Source organism: Sturnira hondurensis, unplaced genomic scaffold (genome assembly GCF_014824575.4).
Source record: "Sturnira hondurensis isolate 20B ecotype Veracruz unplaced genomic scaffold, ASM1482457v3 Scaffold0021143, whole genome shotgun sequence".
NCBI classification, from domain to species: domain Eukaryota; kingdom Metazoa; phylum Chordata; class Mammalia; order Chiroptera; family Phyllostomidae; genus Sturnira; species Sturnira hondurensis.
This window is the reverse complement of record NW_028093774.1, coordinates 25557458-25579543: the sequence shown is the minus strand read 5'-3', so window position 1 is coordinate 25579543 and position 22086 is coordinate 25557458. Positions and strand designations below refer to the sequence as shown.

Here is a 22086-nt window from a genome sequence, read left to right as displayed (position 1 = left end):
GTGCTTTCCTGCCCAATTTTGAAAGGACAACTTTGCATAAATCAGCCAAGGCTTCTTGTTTAAGGTTCATCTCTATCACGTGAGAGAGCCTTGTTGGATTTCTCCGTAGTTCTCAGTGGTTCCCAGAGGTCAGAACTACTTACTCCTTATCTGTAAGCAGCAGCTCTCTGGATTATGGACCTAATGGGGATATAACTTTAATGTTGTGCAGTTAAACCAGCTTCACACTATTTACAAGACATGTCATACAACACCGAAAACAAGAAATTAGAGTATGTGGAAACTATGCTACTAAAATTAAGCAGCGTAAGGAAAATTAATATAAGCCTATAAGTCACAGCTTGACTTCTGTTTCAGGAGCTGACCCAGAGGCAATGGAGCCAAAAACAGTTTTAAGACCTGTTCTGTTCTGACTTGTGAGGATTATTCGCTGTCGTCTCCCCACCCCCATCTCACTTCCAAGTTAGTTCTAAGGGTTAGGAAAAACATTGTAATATTGCCTGAGTTACTTCTGGTCTAACTTTGATTCTGGCTTTAGTAAGGTGAGATGTCTACTTTTTGTTAAGCATCACTGGCAGTTGGTAGGACATTTTCTAACAGTTTATGTGCTGCCAGTAATGTTTGTGATTCTCTGAGGATGGGCGCCGGAGAGAAATGTGCTTATTGGAAAGCGTGCAGTGTGTCCGCGATGACCTAATTTTGCTGTTACCTGAACATGAGTGCTAACGATGTGGCATTAACGTTGCCTTTATATCTGTTTAATCAATTTCAATGGTATAATTATGACATCAGTGCAGAGATGAAAAACACAGTTAAGAACCGTGGAAAGCTGCCCTAACGATACCAGAAAATTCAATATTGAAAAAGCGGGCAAAAAACGCAGTTCACAACATAGCTCAAAAGCTGGAATGTGCGGAACTCTCAGTATGAAGAGATGATGTGCTGGCAAGGCCCCGGATCCCGGCCTGGCACTGCTGGACACGGGAGAGTGTGCGGTCAGAAGTAGAAGTCATCGCGCAGTGGGCTGGGAGCGGGCGCGCTGTGGTGAGGCGTGGAATCTGGCGACAGGGTAGTGGGAAAATTCCTACAGGGTGACGGACCGGTGGGTGTGAGGCTGATAGCAGAGACACTTCCAGAACTGGGGGAAAGCTGCAAAACTCTACAAAGATTAATAAGGAGAAGGAATTTCTAAGTAGGTGAAACTCCTGGCATGTGAGTGTGGTGGACAGAGCTCTGAACCTGGGATGTCAGAGCTTCTGAGTTCCTTGGAAACGGAATTGAATGCACTTTCCCCCCAAGGGGATACTTTATGGAGGAAAACAGTAGGAAATTGTAATCATTTTGAAGAAATTTACTTGAACGTAAACCTGGATGGACTTCATTATGTCTTCCCCTTTACCCCACTGAGTTACCGTAAAATAGAAAGGACACCCCCTTTGGAGTTCCATAATGACAGAGTCCCAAATGTGGCTTCGAAAACAGTCTCAGAAAACCCTGAAGCCACTGACTTTTTTTGAAGGGATCTTCAGAGGTGGTGGAGGGCCCACAGCCTCCCCGCACAGCATTGCTTTGTGTAAAACTGCCGCTGTGAGCGTACTGTTCCAGGGCCTGTCCCAGATGCACCGTATTATCTTTGAGCCTCTTCTTTCTGCTCTAGCTTCAGAGGAGAAGGAAAGCAGCTGGTGACTATTCTCAGCTTAATAGTTTTCATATCTTTGAAGAAACTGGTATTAAATCACCCCTTTGACGATGGATTTTTAGACAGACTGTTTCTCATCTCCTTAGTATCCCATGTAAGTCTTCTTGCCCCTGTCCGACCAGCTTCATTGGCCGCCCTGCAAACCCCTTGGATCCCAGAACCCGATGCTGATGTCCGCAGGGCCTGGCCACTTCTTTGGTGAAAAGATTAGTTTCTGGTTCCTAAGCACTCCTTTCTATGAATATCATTGTCTTGCTTGATTTTTAACTTACAATTTTTAATTGAGCTAAAATTCACACTCCATAAAATTCATCCATTTAAAGTCATACTTCAGTGGGGTTTAATTTTTTTAGTGTACTCACTGGATTGTCCAACCATCACCATTATCTAATTCTAAAACATTTTTATCACCCCGGAAAAGACATCCCAGAGCCCACTAGCAGACACTTCCTATTCCCTCTCCCCTCAGAAACCATTAATCTATTTTCTGTGTCTGTGGATTTGGAAATTCTGGACATTTCATATAAATGGAATTATTTCTTTTTATGGCTGAACTTTATTCCTTTTTATAGCTGAGTAATATCCCATCGTGTGAACACATCACATTTTGCTTATTCTTGCTTGTTCAACTCAGGGTTACATTAGTGCCAAATAATACTGTGTTCCTCTCCCAGGGATACTCTGTCCAATTTGAGGTTTGACTCTTATTTAGGGTTTCAGTTCTTTATTCTCCAATTTAATAAGATGCCTTGGAATCTCTCATTTTACTGCCCAACATGGTTTATTTAAAAACTGAAAAGAAGACCCCAAGCTGCCCTGCAAACTGCACAGAACATTACTTGTTCTCTTTTTTGAAATAGACGTGTTTGTTATGTAATGGTAATGGATACACGAACCCCCTTTCACTCATCAGGTTCTCATTCCCAGAAGTGTGGGATTCACTCAGTAGTCTTAGAGAAGACCACTTCTCAGAGTGTGCCAGCTGGTTTCCAAGGCATCCCCGGAGTAGGCAGGGCTGGATGACCGCATTTGACGGCAGGTCCTTGGCTGTTACAAAATGTCCCTCTCGTCACCAATGATGATCACTTGCTCCCGTTGTATAAGGAGTAGATACAGCATGAGGACAATTTTGAGAGCACTTTTTTACCCCTGTGAACGTGAGACACATCTGGGTGTCTTGGTTCTGCTATTTGCCAGTGTCTGTGCCCTGCCGGTCGCATCTCTGAAATGGAGCAGTAATGCCCGCCTCGTGGGCTGTTGTGATGTGTAAATGGAAGAACTTCTATAACGCACTTACAAATATAACTCCTGGTCCGTGTTATGTGCTCATTACATAATAGTTACTAGTGTCACGGGAGTCTTGAGAATTTTAAACAGAACTAAATGGTACAGTGGCCTGTGATCTCAAGGAGCTTAGTATTCTAATGGCAGAGACAAAATGGACAATAGATCATCCTAAATTTGAAAACAAAACAAAACTTAGAAAAAATATACTGAGGAGGTATAGAAAGCTTAAAATAATATCTTCATAGGTCACTTTAGTAAATTTGGGGGGCTAGCGTAGGAGAAGTACCGCTCATATGAAGAAAGAAATGTCGTCTTTCGGAAATACTCCCAACGGTGGTGACCTCCATTTCCTGAAACTCAGGTTACTTCTCCTCTCTGAGCCTGGACATGCCTCACGAAATGGCTTCCCAGAACAGTTACCCCAAGGGGGTTTGCCGGATTGCTGCCCATCCCAGCAGTCTAGGTTCCACCCTGGGTGTTCTTCTCACTGTCCATTCTCCCTGGGCCATCCCTCCTCCATCTCTGTGGAGCCCGCCCACACCCCGGCCAGTCTGTGCTCTCCCACGCTCCCAGACTTCCCTCCTCCTCCCCAGGACTGTGCGTCCAAATGTCTGCTGGAAATCTCCGACAGGGCAGGTAGCTGTAGCTGCCAACATCCATAGCTACCTGCCACTCAGAATGCCCAGGTCCCAGCTGCTAGCCTCTTTCCAAAATGACTGTCTCTCACATTTTTCCTGCCTCGGTTAGTGGGAAAGTCATTATCTACATAGTTTCCTAAGTCACAATTTCGGGCCATAGGGACTTTCCCCCTCCCTTACCACCCACGTTCAGTCGAAAATGTTTACATTCCTCTTTCTCCTCTGGTTTAGGATCCCCTCCAAGACAGGGTCTCTTTCTCGTTGCTTGTTATTACCCCCGCCTAGCCCCAGGCCCGCTCCAGGATGTCGATGGTTTTCATAAATGTCTAATGAATGGGCACTTCTTTTCTATAGCTTTTCATTTTTTATTGAAAGGACGTATACCCACAAACACATGTGTATGCCTTTGAGCACATACATGTATTCACACAAGTTCTCCAAGCACTCCTATTCCCTTTAACTCCCTCGGTTTATTGGTGAGGTTCTTACATAGCACAAGCCTATAGGCACTACAGTTATAAAGAGGATGCGGTGAGAGTTCTGCCATGATAAACTCAAAATTCCTTCTGGCTAGCTGAGCCACGTACCCCATTCTGCCAAACTATTCTCAGACATTTCCCAGTCGTTTTCCTATTCCTTTGTTAACACATATTCAAAAATTAAAAAAGAAAGAAAGAAAAGAAAATTCCCCCCTAAGAATCGCCCAGTCTTGGCTGCGATGAGAGTGTAGTTTGGATTCCCAGTTGACCATTTTCCATTCTGTCACTAGGATGTGTTTGGAAAACAACCATAAATAACTCCCAGCCCTGCCGTTGTTTCTTTATGGTTTACGTTTCATGCTCTGCTGCTTCGCCGGCAGGGAGGGGGGGGTTAACTGACAAACCCACTTTCTGTAGCTGTGCTGATATCATCCATGATTCAAAGCCACGGTGAAAAATTACCAATCGGCCTCCCTCAGCCACAGTTTTTCTTTTTGTTGTTCTTCTTGCCGAGAAACACACACGCACTGACAAAGGAGTCCCGCATTTGCCAAGTGGGACCAACAACCCCGGTATGGAATGAAGACAAATTGTGAAACCAAAATTATTGAAACTATAAACAAGAATGACTTTGTTTCCCCGGACTGCCTGGCCTTTCAAGCTGCCTCCTTTCATGCAGTCTCCACCCTGCACGGAGGCTGTTGTGTTAATTAGTTGTTTTCTTGTCCCAAGATTACACTGAAATGGCACGATTGTTAACAGTACTTGGATGACTTCCCAAGAACAGCTTTTAGCTGGAAAAATTATTGTAAAAATAGCATCTCTCTGGAGGTTTCTGGTCAAGATGGAGGGGAGGCATAGGTAGACACGCCTTACCTCACTATACAACTCTAAGAAGGAACACAAACTAACTTAAAAATGAAAAAAAAAAAACCAGAACTGCCAAAAAATCACCCATAAAAATACCCAGAACCATACGGAAGTCCAACAACCAAGGATTTAAAGAAGCTGTGTTCATCCAGACAGGTAATGGGGCGGAGACAGGGAGCCAAGGCAGAGAGGACTCAGTGAGGCTGAGGGTGGGGGGCGAGTGGAACGGGCAGCCCTGCACTCACGTGTGGTGGATAAAAGTCAGGGAGACACCTTGTGAGCAAGCCACCCCAGCTGCAGGCCGGACCGCACAGCCCAGGGCTCCAGCGCTGGGGGGCTCAGGGGAAAGAAAGCCCCCTAACTTCTGGCTGTAAACCCCATGGGGGTTCGGGCAACAGAAGAAACTGCCAGTATTTACGCAAACCCACCCATCCTAGGAACCACAACCAGGACAGCAGGTGGAGGAATGTCAGTTGCGTATGGGAAGTGGGTGAAGTGACTGGAAATGGGGCAGGGCAGGGGCAGGCCTCTGGAAGTCAGACAGCAGTGTCACTGTCCCCCTTATGGCCCCTCCCAGAGAGCCACAGTTGCCCCGCCCTGGTGAACACCCAGGGCTACTCCCCATACGATTTAACAGGGCAGGTGTCAAAGCAGCTCTACCTATCACACACTCACAGGGAGGCTGCCAAAATCAGGAGACAAAGAAATATAGCCCACGTGAAGGAACAGAACAGAACCCCCCAAAAAGAACTAAGGATGTGGAGATGGCCAACCTATCAGATGCAGAGTTCAAAACACTGGTGGTGAGAATGCCCCCAAATCTCATTGAATACGGCAGAAGCACAGGGGGAGAAATGCAGGCTCTACTAAGGGAAAATCCACAGGAAACAACAGTGAAAGGCAGGAGGCTGGGATTCAAATCAGTGGTTTGGAACATAAGGAAGAAATAAACATTCAACCAGAACAAAATGAAGAAATAAAAGCTAAAAAGAAAATGAGGAGAGTTAAAAAACACTCGGAGACAGCTCCAAAAGGGCCAACATCTGAATTGTGGGGGTACCAGAAGGAGAAGAGGAAGAGCAAGAAATTAAAAACTTATTTGAAAAAAATAATGAAAGAAAACTTCCTTAATTTTTCAAAGGGAATAGACATACAAGTCCAGGAAGCACAGAGAGTCCCAAGCAAGATAGACCCAAAGAGGTCCACACCAGGACACATCATAATTAAAATACCAGAGATTAAGGATAAAGAGAGAATCTTAAAGGCAGCAAGAGAAAGAAAGAGAATTACTTACAAAGGAGTTCCCAAAAGACGATCAGCCGATTTCTCAAAAAAACTTTCCAGGAAAGAAAGGACTGGCTAGAAGTATTCAAAGTGATGAAAAGCAAGGACCTACAATCTAGATTGCTCTATCCAGCAAAGCTGTCATTTAGAATGGAAGGGCAGTGCTTCCCACACAAAGTAAAGCTAAAGGAATTCATCATCACCAAGCCTTTATTATATGAAATAAATATAATTTATTTTTATAACTTACTCTAGAACAGGAATAGAATCATAGACATGAAGATCTCATGGAGGGTTAGCAGCTAGGAGGAGTATGGGGGAGAATAGGGGAAAGGGTATAGGGATTGAGAAGCATAATTGGGTAGGTAGGTACAGAATAGACAGGCAGAGGTTAAGAGCAGTATAGGCAATGGAAAAGCCAAAGAACTTACATGCATAACCCATGGACATGAACTAAGGGTGGGGGGATGCTGGAGGGAATGGGGGTACCAGGCAGAGGGGGGCAAAGGGTGAAAAGTTGGGATGGCTGTAATAGTATAATCAATAAAACATACTTTAAAAAATTGCATCTCTCTAAAACCCACTTGTGTTCTGGCCCAATCACTTCTTCTGCCAGCGGCTCGTTAGCTCTGTGAGGGATGCTGTTCTGCCCACCTTCGCACGTGTTCCTTCAGCCTGAGTGTCACGCCAAACCCTACCCGTTCCTCATGGGTCAGCGTCAGTGTTGTCTCTGGGAAGCCTTTTGGGTTTGCATTAATGCTTTGTTCGTACTCTGTCCTGCTTGGTAAGTACCCTGAGTGTGCTGAGTAGGTACCTGGTAAATATTCAAGTTGATGTTAATAAATGGCTCAGGAGGTTGCTCATTCCCTACCACCATGACGTTAATCTTTTATGTAAACAACAAAAGGCATCTTAAAGAGTTTTCTTTCCAAGCCTCAACAGCATATATAGAAAATATAGGAGAAATGTATGTCTGTTAGAGAAAAAATTTAGACACACCGTTGAACAACTTAGAATTTTTTTCCTAAAATACTGTAAATTTAGAAAAATTGTGCAAAGAAATATAAAACACTGTAGGAATGATACATATTAAGTAAATTGTGCCTCCACAGCTCATTACTTCTTAGTTACCACCGAATTATCTATACTAATGTAGGAATATTAATGCACAAAACCTAAACCCTCTTATTGATACACATTTTAGGTTTCTTGTTCAACTAATTTACGTTCTTACATCTTGCCTGGGTTCTTATTAAAGCTAGTCTCCCCAGTTGCTTGGAGGGGAAGAAATTAGAAGCATGCTGAGACTTGGGAGGTAGCCAGCTTAAGTTTAAGTTTACTATGAAATGCAAATAATCTCCTTGCAGCCTAAATCAAGGTTGCCTATAGTCTTACAAACCAAAGCATGATCTTGAAATGCTGATTTAGGGAACTCTCCAGTAGGAGCCACGACACAGTCAGCTTCCTAGTCCACATTCAAATCATAGTTGGAGATTGTGCCCTGTTCCATGATCAGGAATTAATGGGGAGTGATTGAGTCTAGAGGTAGTTGAGAGTTCAGCCACGAGGGCAATTAAAGGGTTGGGAAGGAACGGTGAGGGCATTGAAAGAAACTGGGACTAGGCAGTTTGGAAAGAAAGGAGGATAAAGGGCAATTTAGTAGCAATCTTTGTGTAGGTAAACATACATAGCAGAATCTCGCGGCCCGTGTTTTCCATCTCACCTGAGGATAAATAAGAACCTGAAACTGCAGGGTGTAGGGTTTGGGATAGACGTCGGAAATGTCTGCTGTAATCAAAACTGGAGCAGACTACTGAGAGAGATGGTAGAACTTCCATGTCTTTTCTTTCTTTCTCTGGGGATTAAAAACGATATACGTATTTTACCATGTATAATGCGGTAATTTTTTGCCCAAATTTTTGAGGGGAAAAATAAGGGTGCGCACTATGCATGGGTAGTACTAATTCTGCATCTATATAAATGTTTTAAATTCTTTTTTATGCTTATTCATTAAAAGTATAACTCTAGAAAGTAATAACGATATCCCTATGTTAAAAAAATAAATGCTAAAATTCCTTTATAATATAAAAAACAAGTATCTACATATAAATAAATAATTGAATTAAAAAAAAACAAAAGATTTTTGGCCCTGAAAGTTTGGGCCAAAAATGTGGGTGTGCATTATACACCGCAAAATATGGTACTCCATTCTCTTGAGGAGTTTCCGTGGCAGGTCTTGCTCCAGACAGTCATGTGGTGTGACTGTTTTTAAAAGCTTTTTCGCAGACAGCAGGAGAGAAGCCAGTGCATCTAACTGGTTAGGAAGCGGCGTGATGCTGGGGGCCGAGGGCAGTGGTCTCTGTCTGAGGTGCACTGTGAGGAACTGGGTGGTCTCGGACATGCCCCGTAACTTCGTGCTTTAGTTTCCTCATCTGTAAAATGAGGGAGACGAGCCAAATGAGGGTGGAGTTTATAAGATGGAAAGCAGCACACTCAGGAAACACGGGCTTTTAAAAAGCCTCCTCTAGGCCAGCCACTGAGCAAGACGCCTGTACACATCATCTCACTCGCAGCTCATCTCGTCCAGCCCACATCACCTATGAGCCGCCCGAGGGCCAGGTTGAATAAGAGACTTACCAGTTTCATACAACTGGCTCCAGAGCTGGGTAGAACCCAAACCTCCTAACCACCCAGCCAACACACTTTTAAAGAGCCAGGCTCTGATAATCACACTATGATGTCATATTTGAGAGTCCTTTCTACTTTTTCCTAACCACTTCCCTTTTCCTCCTGCCGGAAATGTTTGTTGTGTCTTATTAATACGGTAGGTGCTGTGCTAGGTGCTGGTTAGACAGAATGGAATTTTGATGACGTGAGCCTTCAAGAATTTGTAACACAGTGAGAAAGCGTTATAGGTGGTAAAAGAGGCTTTTGGATGTTTCCAGGCCCCTAGACACCTTCATGGTTCAGTGATGCCTCCCTGTCCCAAGTCTGTCATCAGAGGCAGGGACAGACTCCCCACTCTTCTCATTCTTCCCACGCCCTCCGGGAAGGGCCTCAGCATGACTGAGACGTAGGTAGACCTTTTCCAACTTCCAGGGCCAGGTTCCGGCGCCCCAGGGCCACACCTCTCCTCTTTCCTTGGGGCCCTAAAGACTCCCCGAATTTCAGTCTCTGCTTGGCCACCCACCAGCTGCTCACCTTAGATTATTTATGGAAGCTTTCTGCGACATGGGGGTAATATTGGTATGCACCTCAGGGGGGTTTTGTAAGGATTACGAAACCATTCAAGTGAAGTTGCTATTGCTACTAAAAAGAAAGCAAGAGGTATCTGCATTCAGTACGTGTCTGCAGTCTTGGTTCTCCAGAAGGTGGCACTACCCTCACCTCCTTACCAACAGTCCCTTGAACCTCGTTCTGGAGAGACCAAACCCTCCCAGGCCCTCTCGGTGAGATTGAGCCTTTTTCCTGCGGGTGTGTCGGTCACTAGAGCGTATTCCTGCTTGGAGACATGTACAGAGTGGCCACACGTTCAGGTTCTGTAGTCTGACCAACCTAGATTTGAACCCCGGCTCCAGTGTTTAACTGGAGAAAACTCTTGTAGGTGTGGCTGGCATGCCTCTGTAAAGCTTTTAAGCCTGTCTGCTGGCCATTTGTGTATTTAGTTTTACTCCTATAGAACTGTTCCACAGGTCATATTTTTATGCCATTAACTGTTATTGTTGGTAATAATAATGATAGAAATGTGTATTAAGGATGTACTCTAGTGCCAGCACTGAGCTGATTTGCATACGTTATGTCTATTTTTTATGAAAACCATCTAGTACAAGTGGTTTCATCCCCATTTCAGAGATGAACAAAATTCAGAGGGAAGGAGGGAGGGAGGGTTAACAACTTGTCCGAGGTCACAGACTGTTCCCAGCAGAGCCACAACCTAAACCCAGGTTTCTCCGCCTCCAAAGCCCGAAGTCCGTACTGTTTCCCACTGTTGCTTCCTGTCTGCCGTCCTGGGCAGGACGGGAGGCCTCATGTCTAGGCCAGCGCTACAGGTCGTAGTGCTTTCTTGGCCTGACTAGGAATGGTCAGGCCAAGAAAGCTTATTAACCTAGTGAAAATATTCTCTCTTACTATCAAAACAATTCACGTACAGTTCAACTGATGTTGAACCATCATTTCTAGGATTTTACAACATTTTCTCATCTTTGTCTCAATTCTCTTGCCTTTACCATAGTGAGAAAATGTTCTAAAACACTGAGAGATGTCACTTTTAGAAACCAACTTTGATTTATTTTATTATTTTAAAAGATTGTGTTTATTTATTTTTAGAGAGAAGGGACAGGAGGGAGAAAGAGAGGGAAAGAAACATCGATGGGTGAGAAAAACATCAATCCGTTGCCTCTCGTTCGCTTTGTGGGACGACGCTCAACTAAAACAGCCATGCCAGTCAGGGTTGATTTATGCTTTTAAAGGAACTTAGTTTTATTCATTATTTTGTGCTTACCTGTAACAGCTCCTGGCATATCAGATGTGTTGCATAAATTTGTGCAGAATGAATGAATGAATGAGAATTTAGTAACTTTGTTTTAAAGCAGTTAACGTAGTGAAAGGAGCTCTGGACAGGAGTCAGATGATCTGGGTGCCGAATTTAGCCTGGCCACCAACCAGCTCTGTGACTGACAGCAAGTAACCACTTCTTTGGGGGGAAGGTGGAGAAGATCAAGGTAATTACTTCGTGGTTGGGCCTCACATGCAGTTTGACCTTTGCAGAATGATGGAATTTAATCTAAGTGATTGCTAAGGTCCCTCCCAGGTCTCAGGTTTCGTAGCTCTCTGTAGATTGTGAGTGTGGGGATCAAGCATGATTTTCTCAGTGACCTGTCTGGAGCTCCAGAAGCTAGAAGATTTGGAGAGAAAACCTAATGTTCTCTAAAAGTACCACAGAAGTTCTTAACTTGTAAAGATAGAGGTTCCAAAAGTCTACTTGTTGCTAAGCCACCAAAGAGATACTTCATGCAAGAGCTAATCTCTTGTGTTGATGGGCACAGTTGACTGGCACCTTTGTAAGACATAGCTTTATATTTTTGAAAGTTCGTAAATTGAAAGCTCATTTATAAATAGACAGCTGAGAAGTAGCTCTTTTCTCCTACATTGAGTTGTACGTATATCAGCCTTTTATACTGATTTACAGTCACCCCACTGGCCAGGCCTTTCCGTGGCCGGGAACCGGGGAACCTAGTCTCTGTTGGCCCACTTGCATTCTTGGCCCACCTGTGGAATTCTGGGCAGTTAGCACGTCTTGTAAAGCTCTTCCCCAGCGGGGCCTGCATGGCTAAGGTGAGCAACACGCTCACTGCATTTTAGAATGGTGTGTGATAAGAGTCAAGATGTTGAAACTTCTGGACAGTTTTCATGTCGGTAAGAGTGTGGCATTATATAAGGTGCCTCTGGCTTACTTATCTCCACTATGACAGGAATTGCCACTTTCATGGTCTTATATGTGGCAGGGTGACCAAGAAATGACCCCATGGAGTAGACATCTGCAGTGAAGTCGGGGTTAACCTGCTCACGGCCCGTTTCCGAGTAGAGCAGTCTCCTGTCCTCAGCTCAGCCTTATTCCCTCAAGGCCCTTGCACATGCTGGACAGGGATCCCTCTTCAGTCCGTCAGTCACCCTGTGTCCAGACAGAGAGGCTGGCCCTGAAAACTAACCAACGGAGCAAGTGGCCCCAGCCCCAGCCCCAGCCCAGCCCCAGGGCAGGGCTTGCTACAGCTTTTGGTTACACAAGCCTTTTACTTGGGGCCAGGATCAGAGCTATATTATAAATCAGTTGTGTCTTTGTATCCTGCCCTGCTCTCTAGATTGCCACATGTACATTAGTGGTTTAGGGTTTGACAGAATGGTTTGACCAGTAGCTGGTGCCATTATTGGCCAGGCTATGACATCCTTATCTCATTAAAAAACTTCAACTTTGACGAGGTTGAAGCAACTCATTGTTTCTAGCATGCCCAAGCACTGTGTCCCTGCTCTTCAGAATCAGTTAAAAATGTTCAGCTGTGTATCCAGGGCTGAGAAGGTACAGAGAACAGGCTTGTAGCTAGTTGAGAGGTTTCAGAAGGCATCAAACGGTAGAACGGTCTTACACAGATGACTTTTTGATGCAACATAGCGTGGATTATATTGGTTGAGACTTTTTGATCACGAGAAACAGAAACTAACTATGGCTAACTTAAAAGAAAACAGCAGTTTTCTGTGGATGTGGACTAGGTCACGGAATTGAAGGAAAAGTAGAACCAACAGGTTTCCAGATCAGGATAGCTCCAGGAAAAGGAAACAGAAACTAATGGTTAGATCATAGTAGCACTTCTGGGATGCATCCATGCTAGACATTTCCTGATCTCTATTGGTCAGCTAATTAGTCACATTTCCACAAGAGATTCTGATTGGCTGTTTGGCTTGGGTTATAAGTCTACCCCTTGGCTGGGGAAGTCCCTGAACCTTGATTGACAGTCCCACCCGCACCACCTGGACTGAAGGTTAGGACTGTTCCTAAAATCCGGGTGGTCCTACCAAATCAGAGGAGGGTCCAAGACAACAGATCTCCACTACAAACCTGTTTTGCTGAATTCTAGCAGGGAGGAATCAATGAATCCTTAAAGCCAACGAAATGGGCAGCCGTGCAGGGATTTCTTTTCCTTAGAAGTCACCATAAAGATACTTATCCAGTTTAGGAGTGCTTGGTTGTAATTTTCGTGTCCTTTTGTCTGCAGTACACTTTCCAAATTTAAACCAGTAATTAACAAGAGGCATCTTTGGTTATTGTAGCTGCCTGTAGCAAAACGTATTTTAAGAATTCTTGGAATGTGATAAAAATCACCACCGTCATTATCATCACAAGGGAAGGCCAAAATAAAGCCCAGTCAGTTGTTAGAGGTAAATTATCAGAACCTCTCAGTGCCTGAGGTTCTCCCTTTTGAGTCCTGCAGAGTGGCAGGACTTGAGCCTTTGAGGGCTTTGGTGAGAGTGACTGACTGCAAACGAGGGAGCAAGACAGATTTGTCTGGTTTCCTAGGTGGGCTGAGGGGTTTATAACCAGAACCTGTAGTGTGGATAGTAGATTGGAATAACAAAGGGGATTGTAACAGGAGGATGACACATTGATTTGGAATGTTTCCTCCTCTGCACCCACTCACTCCTAGATACTTTCTTTTTCAAGGGGGCAGCCCCCGGTCAGCCACCTGCTTCTTTTCTCCTCGCCTCTGTCCCTGACTTCTTTCCTTTCTTTGCCCACTCCACTTTCCTCTCTCTACGCTTGAGTTTTCCCTTTAAATCTTCTTTTCTCTAGCCCTAATTCATCTCTCCCTTTCTTTTCCTGATTTGATCTTCCAAACCATCTTTTCTGTTCCTTTTCCTGAAATTCCCTTCCTTTCTCCTCCTCCAAATCCACATTCTAGTCCCTGCTCCCAGGCTTCTCGTCCCTTCCGTGTTGATCCCCAGCATGTTTACTGACCTGTGGGCCAACAGGCAAAATCCCCAGGGCCCGCTCTGCAAGCCAGTGCAGCGAAGGCAACAGCTGTCATTGCTCAACAAGTGCCTTGTGACACACCAGTCAGTGATAGGGACCCTGTCGGGGAGAGTTTACGTAACTGTGTTTGTGTGCCTCTGTGAGATACATGACAATGTTCAAGCAACTAGTTTGCTGAGAGGAGAGGTACTTGGGTGTTTTTTTTTTTTTCTGGCAGGCAACAGAGTTAAACAGAAAGCTTTGCCCAAGTTTATTTCTTCATTAAGTTAATGGATGAGGTCCTAAGAAATTATGTAAGGAAAGCAGATGATGTTAAAGAGAAAAACAGGGACAAGAGCTCAATAAACAATCAGGCGTTAGTATGCCTTGCTGACAGGTTAGTGATAGCAGACACAAAGAATGTATCGTAGATGCAGTGATAGAACAGAAAGCAGAACCAGGAAAGAGATGGCAATAAATGGCAGTAAAAATCCAAGTGACTCATACGTCTAAATGAAAGAGAGAAGGAAGAGGGCAGTGCATATAATATGAAAGGGCAAGAAAATGAAAGAAGAGACATAACAGCAGAGATAAATAGGTTAGACATTTGAGAAGTTCTCCTTGCATCAGTAATACATCGCCTGTTAAATAACAAACGGGGAACATGCATTTACACTACTCAGACACAGTGTCTGAAGTATTCTGTGGGAAATAAAAGCTAGGCAATGATTAGAGTAGTGTCTTAAAAAAACGACCTCAGAAATCAAGCCCCTGATGAAAAAGGAGTGGAAGAATTTGAATGGATGAAATGGGGAACAGCGGCAAGTGACAGGAACCTTCAGCAGGAGAAGGGATTTTAAATGGCGCCGCCAGGTTAACAACTGTCAAAACGGAAAAGCAAGGGGGAGCTATCTGCCCTGAGTGTTGGGAGACCAACCTGGCCTAAAACAGAGCAGATCTACCTCCTGTTTGCCAAGTACTGTGTCAGTTGCTGGACATACACTTCTAATTTAAGCCTCACTCTACCTAAAAGTGAAGCCAAGGACTGAGAATGACATCCACTGGGAGGAAAAAGCACAGAGAATTTTCTGAGCCACTTCCAAAGTCCTAAGTCTCAGGGGGAATCACTTTGGTTCTGTTCAGTCAGAGTGAACAGCCAAAGGCAGCAGACACAGGGCATCGTCAGAGGTAAATCACCCCCTTCAGCCTGTTCTGTCTGCACTGCGAGGTCAGAGGACCCTGGCAAACCGGCCAAGTGTTTTCAACTGTGGAAATCCCCTAAGTTTCCAGTGGCTCGGGTCCCACAGCTCCAAGGTTTACTCACAGGATGGCTGTCTTCCAGCTTCCAGATCTCAGCGAGTTGGTTAATCATTTTCTTCTTTTGACTCATTCAGGCCTCTAGAAAATAGCTGTAGGTGCCGGATGGCTGTGCAGATCAAGGAGGTCAGATAAATTGGCTTGATGCTGGTTTATAGAAAATCCTAGAAGATGTTGCCAAAAGCATTTATGCACACTGTCCTCAGATGTCAGCCTGTGGATCTGTGGCCAAAGGCCTTTGGCTTACTGATGTGTTTGAAGCAGGGTGTTTTCATGTGCATTAGGAAACGTGGGTATGTGTGGGTATTTTAATTTCTGAACATAAGGTCAGCTAGTGTAGGCTACTGACTTAGACAGCCGAGTTCCATTATGACAGCTTATTTTTATGTCTATTTAGATGGACTAGTGCTCAGATTATAACCCTCTAATAACAATAACAGTAGTAAGCACACAGACGGGGCTGTCATTTGTTGGGTCCCCGCACTGATTGTTTTCCTTAACAGACCGTGTTCGTAGGACTGAGCAGTCGGTGCTGGCGGTCTAAGCCAAGGCCATGCGTATTGTGATACCGTGATTTTCTCTGGCTGATATTCCTCATCAAGAAGTTTGTCGTAGTAGAAATGTTCCCTTTTAGATTCATGATGATGCTTTTACATTACAATGGAAAGTCCACTTCTCTGGCTTTTGTAATGCTTTAATCTCCTGGTTTCTATATTCAGTTCACAGGCATTTATAATAGTTAGCATCTCAGCGTACTACATTGGAGATACAATTGTGAATAAGACATCCCTGGGACCTGAAGTTATTCCTTATATGTTAGTGCTTTGTGGTTGGCAGGAGCCAAATACTTGGGAGAGCACAGAAAAAGAAGCAGGTATTTCTGCAAAGGAAACATTTGAGTTGAAACTTCAAGGACATAAAGAAATTCTCCTGATTGACAAAGGTGGGAGGGACATCATCAGTAGGGGAACAGCATGTGTAAATACAGAGGTGTGAGAGAGCATAGCATGTTTAAAGTACAATAAGACACTTTAAAAAACGGGGTTGTGGCAAAAAATGAGCCGAAGTAGGTTAAGTTGGGGTAAGATCGTGATGGGCTCTGTGAAGCATACTGAGGCGTTATCCTGTAAGCACTGAAGGAGGAGACTTATGGAGGTTCTTAAGAAAACTAACTTCATTTGATTGCGTTTTCAGAAGAGAATTCTGTGGATAGTGTGAGGTGGGAGAAAAAGAGTCCCATTAGGAAGCTGTGAACCAGTCTAGAAGTAGGAGTAGCAGGGGCGGAGTTACGGGGGAGACTAGACATGCACCTTGGAGGTCAAATGGGCAGACCGCAGTGACGGGTTGGATGCAGGAGTTGGTGTTTGGATGATGCCCAGGTCAGGGACTCAGGTCAGCCTTGGAGAATGATGAGGTCACTTTGTCACCTGATGAGTTGCAGTGAAGGTGCTAATGACATGGAGCGTTCCAGGGAGAAGCCCAGTAGGCAGACGGTGTGGGTCCAGAAAGAGATAAGTTGAGAAGTACTTGAAGCATTGGAAGCTGGTTGTATCAATTAAGCAGAAGAGAAAGGGGGCCGAGGGTGGTCAAGAGTGTATTCTGTTTAAGAGTGTGGATCGGGAATCGCTTCTTACCATGTAGAGAGAGTGTTAGGAATCACTAACTGGGTATTTCGCAACCATGTTTGTTGTCTCCGTGGCAGAACACACTCTGGATTATGCTGTATTCCTACACATGACTCATATATTTCGTAATGAAGTTGGGAGCTTCAGTCAAAGGCTTGCAGGACATGGACCCTTCCAGGACGCCATCTGAGTGTGCTGCTTTGGGAGGAGTAGGGGAGCCATTCTCGAAGACATGTTCCCACTCAGCTTTCCCTGGCTGACCTGGATTCCGAGTGGCTGCTGGCTCAGTGGGGATTTGCAGACGTCCGCGCAAGAGGAGTGTTATTTGTATGCAGCCCCTTAACTAACTGTAGCAATCTGTTCCTTATGTCTCTGAGAAAGCACACAAATCTATTCTCCAGTACTTGCTTATTTTCAGGGACACCTGTATGACCCTTCGTCAAGTCAGCCGACCCCTCCCTCTCTTATTCACCTGCTATTTCAATTATGTGAGCAGTGATATATCTGCCTTGAAATTCTCTGCCCCGGGAAATTCCTGGAGGAGAGAAGTATTGGAAAAAATATTCTGTGTTTGAGCCAACTTGGGGATTTAAATCCCTTCCAGCCTACAGAACACCTGGACTCCAGTGTCTGTTCCCTCCTGACTCTGGAACAACGAGCTGCCCTTGAACTGGCGCTCATAAGCACACCGAGAAACCATGAGTCTGTTTCCCCCTGCTGTCCACCGAAGCCAGGAAATGTCAACAGTTCTGATAGTCCAGAGCCAGTTTCAAGGGTCACAAGCTGGGCCCCAGCAGGGCGCCGGGGCTCAGCAGCCTGGTTTCAGTGCTGTGTGCAGAGCCGTCTTGTGCAGGCTGCCGGAGCCATTCCCTCGCCAATGCCACACTTTCTGTCTGTAGCTTACACTCTGGTGTCACACTGCCCCTACCTCTAGTGCCTTACACCTAGGAGGCCTCTGATAAGTGTTTGTCAACCGGTTGGATTTGCCAAGGTGTGGAGGTAACTCAGTATATTATACAGAGGCCTCTGAGGTCCTCCAGAGCAGTCAACTTTACTAATGGCAACAAAAAGTGACCCCAGGTCACAAGTGGGCTACCAAGGGATCCTCTGGCCCACAGACACATTTTACTTAACTTTCTCAGTGATGTCACTGAGAAAGCGTGGGTTCAGTGGCAGTGTTAAAACGTTGAGAGGTGTAAAAATCCAGGTTTCTGACTTCTCTTGAACAACGGAAGATCCGGCAACATCAGGCTGCATTCTTGCGGGCTGGCTGCTCTGACCCCTTCGGAGTAGGCACGCCCCTCCCATTCGTCAAAGGCCCCACCACTCCCTCTTTTTGCCACACGTGACCCACCTCACTCGTACGTCCCGTGCCCTGTCCCTGTGGGCTTTTCTGTGTAGGCTCTACTAGCAAAACTGTTTAGAATACTTACAAATGAGCATGATGTTTCAGAAACATTTGTAACAGTTTTATTGAAATATAATTCACATACCATAAAAGTCATTGGTTTCTGGTATATTGAGTGTTGTGCAACTATTACCACTGTCGAGTTCCAGAACGTTTTCACCCCCCAAAAAAATCTCTCCTCGTTAGCAGTCACTTCCGGTTCCTTCCTTCCCTTTACACTGTACCTCGCCCCTAGGCAACCACTAATCTACTTCCTGTGTCTATGGATTTGGGTTGTTTCTACTTTTTAGCTATTATAAATCATGCTGCTATGAACATCTGTACCCGTTTTGGCACGTTGAGACCACCGAGCTTGGTCTCAGCTCTTACAGCCAGACCCTGTCATGTAATACAGTGCATGCTTGGTTTATGGCTGTGGAGTCATTATGAGTGGGAATAGTGCCTTATAAGGGACGCCCCAGAGAACTCTCTTGCTCTTTCTACCACGTGAGGATACAATGAGAGGACGGTAGTCTGCAGCGTGCAGAAGGGTTCTCACCAGAACCTGACCACACTGGCATCCTGACTTTGGACTTCCCAGCCTCCAGAACTGTGAAAAGTTTCTGTTGTTTGCAAGCCACCCAGTTAATGGGCCCTTGTGACGGTAGCCTCCACAGGCTTAGACAATGACCGTCCAAGGAGGGTGGCAGTTGCCCTGCTCCAGGCTCAGGTTCTACGTCCCCTCAAGAAGAGGGACTTTTTCGTATTCATTTTCCCCAGCTGAGCCCAGGACTCTGCTCTTGGGCCCAACTTTGATACCTGGTTTTCTTCTTTTGTTTACTGCTCTCTCTCTTCTTTCACTCTCGCCCCCACCGTCAGCGTAGCCTGGTGACACCCATACCATCCCGAGACTCGGGGACCTCCTTTATTGTCACCACAAACCACAAGAACCACACGAGGCCTCTTTGTCCAGCAGAATCTGATGGTTACCAGATGTTCCACCAGTCTCATTCCAATAGTCTCCTCTGTTGTCCCTTTCAATATACTTTACTGACAAGGTTTTTAGTTGAGAAAACTTGGCCACTCTAAGTGTAATTGAATATCTGAATTAAAAAATGAAAGATCTTAGGCTGGATGTGAGAAAGCCACATTAGCCACACTGTTCGTTATTTTTATGTCATCTACACAGGAGGCCACATTGACCACGAGCACACCCATGTGGGCACCTGGAGCGAGAGACCTTGTCACAAAGTGTGACAGTGACGTTGTCCAGGAATCCCCAGCCCCTCTTTATCAGCAGCAGTGGCTTTTATAGGGCACCCTCATTACCCTGGGTGTTACATCTGCAATAATAAAGGCGGCCTCAGATCTTCCGTTTCCCTCATCTCAGAACAGACCTCATTGTGTACCTTAGAGCCCCCGCCCCGGCCTGTTGCATCTGTAATGAGCAGGATGACGTAAACAGCACCTTTCACCTGGGGTCTGGATGCCTTCACCAGCCTCAGCTCCACTGTCCATGCACAGCCACTTCGGGAAGGACGGACTGTAGACGGGAACTTTTGGTGCCCGTCTGGTCAGGGCGGACGGGGAGAGAAAGGTGATGTGCAGTAGCATTGTTAGCCTTTTCCCTCCACCATTATGACTTAAAGAACCTGTGGCTGTCCTGTGTACTTCTTCTCCAGCGTATGTATAATCGATACTTTTTACCTACCTAATCTTTTGTTCGAAGCGCTTTACTCATTGGTTGCCTGGAGGTAAATGGTGATAATGGAGGATTATTTCTCGAACTAAAGAAGTTAGAGGTTTCACCTGGCATGGAACTTGCTCTTCATGGTGAATCACTGGTAGACTGAGATAACGAGTCTGGAGTACAAAAGGCTACTTGTCCTCCTGCAGCCTGGGATTTATTCCTGTCCCTGCCTTCGTTTACTTCTCACGGAAACAGGCCCTGTTCCCGGACCCATCCCAACTCACGCGGAGGTGACGCCAGGACTGGAGGATGTTAACCCGTGGAAACTTGCCTCGTTCTTTCTTTCTGAAGACTTGCAGGCCTGTTTTCTGTTTCTCCAACTTAGGCTACAAGAGAAAGAAAGGTTGCCTTAGCTTTTTCGTTGGATAGGACTCGAAGAAGATGAGAAGGGAGAGGGAAGGGACTAGCATTTGCTTTGCCGTGCTTGTCATTTTGTCTGATGTGCCTGCTGAGAAGAGCGTTTCAGGATGCACCGTCTTTGCTTGTCTACCACTTGTTCCGCTGGCCCGTAGCTCTGGGCATGTGAGCGTGGCTTCAACCCCAGACACCCCCCAGGGCCTGTTCTATGGCCTCTTTGTGTCCCTTTCCCTTTAAAATGCGGCTCCGGGACATTGACAAACCCAAATTGCACATTCTTCCCTCTTGTAAGCTGCTGTTCAGGATCACAATTTAGTATCAAGCAACCTTCTTTTTCTCTCCATTTTTTTACTTTTTCTTTATTGTGAGAAAAACGTATTTATGCTATTTTTAAATCATCAGTCATAATGCCATGATAAAATATTTGGTTCATCATTTTGGTTAAGTTTAATAAATATAGGTTCTATTTAAATTTAAATTCTTTTGGGTCTCAGATGTTATTGTTTTTAAACTTGTACTTTCTGCCTGCCTTTCCCCAACCCCACCCCAGGCAGTCAGCTCAAGTGTAAACACCCTGCCATTCAAAAGGCCATCACATGGTCCCCCTGCCCAAGCATGGCTCTCTGTCCGTGAATCCTGGAATCAGACCGACCGAGTCAGTAGACCATCACTTCTGAGCTGCGAGACCTTGAGCACACACTGCCTCAGCCTCCCTTTCTGACAATGCTCACTGGGTTATCATCAGGATCAAGTGACCTTGTCATGTCCACCCTGACCCCAGGCTTCCCCTACTTGAGTCTACCCCATACACAGCTGGCAGGAGTTCTTCAGTTTGTCTGGGGTGAGCTTGTCTCAGCCTGGCCATACCTTGTCTCTGAGCTTCTCTGGTTCCCACCCCCCCCCCCCGCCCCCCGTGCCTTGGCACCCAAGGTCCTTCCAGGGGAGTCGAGCCGCACTGCCCTTTCCAAGCCTGTCTCCACTGCACCTCCACACAAACTCCCATCCTTCGGCCGGCCTGGACTCATTGTTCCCCAACGATGCATGTTTCTTTGCGTCACACTCAGCTTAGTTCGTGCTGTCTGCCAGGATGAATTCCTTTTCTCATCAGAAATCTCGTCACCCTCCCTAGCCGTCCTAACCCGGGAGCGAGGAGGGATGCCCTCCAGCCTCTGAACTCCTGGGTAGTCTGCACGTGGATGGCTTGTTTAGCCCATCTTGTTTCCCCTTCTCGTTTGTGAGCTCCGGGAAGGTGGGAAGTCCACCTTTCCTCGCACGCCACTGCGTAATAAGTGTTTGTTGAACAAATAGATACTAAAGCCTCCTTTGTCGCCTCTTTGTGTCTTCAGTTTGAATATAATCGTTTCCTCCAATGTAAAATCATAGGAAAGCAGAGTGTATCAGCAGGCAGGGTTTTGCCTCACTTCATCTACATATGCTTTTTGAATACCTGCGAAATGTTAGAAACTGTGCTAATTGTTCAGGTTCAAGTAATAACTACAGCTACAATTTATAATTTACTTCCTAGGTGCTAGTAGGTACCATGCTAAGTGAGTACTTTTCACATGGCCTCAGCACTCGTGACAAATTTACGAGACAAATACGATCATGGAAGCTAGAGGTCTGAGAAGTGAGTGACTTACTCAGGGTTACCCATCCAGTCAGCAGTGGAGCCAGGAGTTGAACCGAGGATGTCAGCCTCCAAACCTGTGCTCTTAAGCAACTAAGGAAGACACACATCTTCCTGCTGTCCCTTCAGCAGTCCCTTCATTCGTTCCCACTTAGGACCTTTGTGCCTACAACAGTCCAGACACCTGCCTGGAATGCTGTCGCCCTTGTCTTCACATAGCTGGCACGTCGCATTTTTCAAGCCTTGGTTGGAGAGTCGTCTTCTA

At 45.5% G+C, this 22086-nt stretch overlaps 1 protein-coding gene and 1 long non-coding RNA gene across 5 annotated transcripts in view; one reads left to right on the top strand and one right to left on the bottom strand.

The window, feature by feature from the left end:
• The window catches only part of RAD51B (RAD51 paralog B), a 519294-nt gene that overhangs the window by 292055 nt on the left and 205153 nt on the right, over positions 1-22086 (top strand). The window lies entirely within an intron of this gene.
• LOC118976922 (uncharacterized) lies at positions 12005-15334 on the bottom strand. Its single transcript, XR_005064379.1, has 3 exons — positions 15083-15334; positions 13765-13878; positions 12005-12779 (listed from the first exon to the last, which is right to left on the bottom strand). It is a non-coding gene; the product is annotated as an uncharacterized LOC118976922 (long non-coding RNA).